Source organism: Carlito syrichta, unplaced genomic scaffold (genome assembly GCF_000164805.1).
Source record: "Carlito syrichta isolate Samal-C Ts95f unplaced genomic scaffold, Tarsius_syrichta-2.0.1 Scaffold302449, whole genome shotgun sequence".
In the NCBI taxonomy this organism is placed as follows: domain Eukaryota; kingdom Metazoa; phylum Chordata; class Mammalia; order Primates; family Tarsiidae; genus Carlito; species Carlito syrichta.
In genome coordinates, this window is record NW_007246545.1 from 493429 (window position 1) to 495768 (window position 2340).

Sequence of the window (2340 nt, forward strand, 5' to 3'; positions counted from 1 at the left end):
TTTTTTAGTTGGAGTCTCACTCTGTCACCCAGGCAGGAGTACAGTGGCACACTCACAGCCCACCCCAGCATCGACGACTGGGCTCCAGCGTTTATCCTTCTGCCTCAACCTTCCAAGTAGCTGGAACTACGGGCGCGCCCTGCCACGTTCGGCTAATTTTTGATTTATTGTAGAGACGAGGTCTCGCCAACTTTGCTGGGCTGGTCCTGAACCCATGGACTCAGGCAATCCACTTGCCTCAGCCTCCCAAAGTGCTGGGATTACAGGCTGAGCCATCCAGCCTGGGCTGTGATATTTTAGTGATGCGATAAAGGACCTCTATTGATTATAGACTGATGTTCCCATATGATCGCTGAAGAACCCAAAAATGCACCCCAAGAAAAGTGGTCGACTTTAGCCATTCACCCAGTTTAGGGAGCATCGGCTCAAAGTACCAATCCAGCTAGAGGAAACTGGTGATAGTCAAGGAATATCTTTCATGGCCCTCTTGTCCCTTTCACCCCTCTCGAGTGAATCAGGAAGAGCAGAAGGAGAAGCAGACAGAGAAACTGAGAAGAATCTTCCCTGCCACAGGACTTCCTGCCTCAGAGCCCTGATCTCTAAATGGGGAAGAGGTTCTCCTTTATTTATTTTTTATTTTTTTTGAGTTGGAGTCTCACTCTGTCGCCCAGACTGGAGTGCAGTGGCCGCTCCCGGCCACCGCAGCCTCGACCTGCTGGGCTCCGGTGATCCTTCCGCCTCAGCCTTCTGAGTAACTGGAACTACAGGCACACACTACCACGCCCGACTAATTTTTTGATTTATTGTAGAGATGATGTCTTGCCAAGTTGCCCAGGTGGATCTCGAACCCATGGCCTCAGGCAATCCACTCACCTCGGCCTCCCAAGGCACGGGATTACAGGCTGAGCCACAGAGCCCGGCTGAGGTTCTCCTTTAAATGCAGTTTGAATTCTCACTAGCATTTAAGATGGGGCATTTGGGTTTTTGTGATTTTTTAAAAATTGTAAGTAATCAGAGCACTTTTTGTTAACTAGGAATGAGTAGATAGCCTTGGGGATTGCCTATATTGCTTATTACGATTTTACCCATCATCTAAGAATTAATATTGGTGTCAGCCGGGTTCGTTGGCTCAGCCTGTAATCCCGCGCCTTGGGAGGCTGAGGTGAGTGGATTGCCTGAGCCCGCGAGTTCGAGACCCGCCTGGGCAGCGAGACCTCATCTCTACAATAAATCAAAAAATTAGCCGGGCGTGGTAGTGAACGCCTGTAGCTCCAGCTACTTGGAATGTTGAGGTGGAAGGATCCCAAAGCCCAGCAGGTCGAGGCTGCGGTGGCCGGGAGCGGCCACTGCACTCTAGTCTGGGCGACAGAGTTGAGACGCCAACTCAAAAAAAAAAAATTAATATTGGTAATTAGTAACATCATTATGATATTACTTGCCATTTAAGAGTGAGCAGGTAAGTAATCTACTTGAGATTTCATCCAGGGGTCAAGGAATAATTAACCTCAGACAGTGGGCTGAACAGGAGTGAAGTTGTTTCCTGATGGTCGTCCCGCATGAGTCGGTTCTATTCACTTAATGTACCAAGGAGAATTGAGAAATCACTTTGTAAAAGGTGTAATGTCTCTGTTTCCACACATGACATAGACATTTTCTGCTCCTGAAGTCCATTAGGGTAAATAAACAGTTAAATACATAATTTTTGGAGCAGCTGAAAACATGGAGAATTTAGTGCACATGAAAACAAAAGGAGCCTCTTAAGATTCACAGACTACGTCCAATGTTGCTTTTGTCCAGGATGGAGTTTTGTTTCTTAGTAATCCTCCTATAGTAAAGATTAAGATGATAATGTGAATGCAGTAGAGAAGATGCTATATGTTGAGCTATTGATGGCTAGCACACTGCTACTTTAAGAAGGTCTCATTTCAAATATTCCCCAGCACTTTATGAAATCACTTGTAAGTTTGCTTTTTTTCTAATGATGTGTTAAGTTCTAAAATATTCAGTTAGTAACCTGTTTCTGAAGTAGGTTTCCTTAGAATATGACAAGGTAATCAGTTCAGAATAGCGACACTCTGCTGGTGAGTGGAGCTATCCAAGGTCAGGTGGAACATCTGCTCTTAAAGAATGTAAACTAAGGACCGGCTTGGTGACTCAGCCTGTAATCCCACGCTTTAGGAGGTCGAGGTGAATGAATTGCCTGAGCCTGCCGGTTTGAGACCCGCCTGGGCAGTTTGGTGAAACCTCATCTCTACAATAAATCAAAAAACCAGCCGGGCATGGTAGTGCATGCCTGTAATTCCAGCTACTCGGAAGGCTGAGGTGGAAGGATCGCCAGAG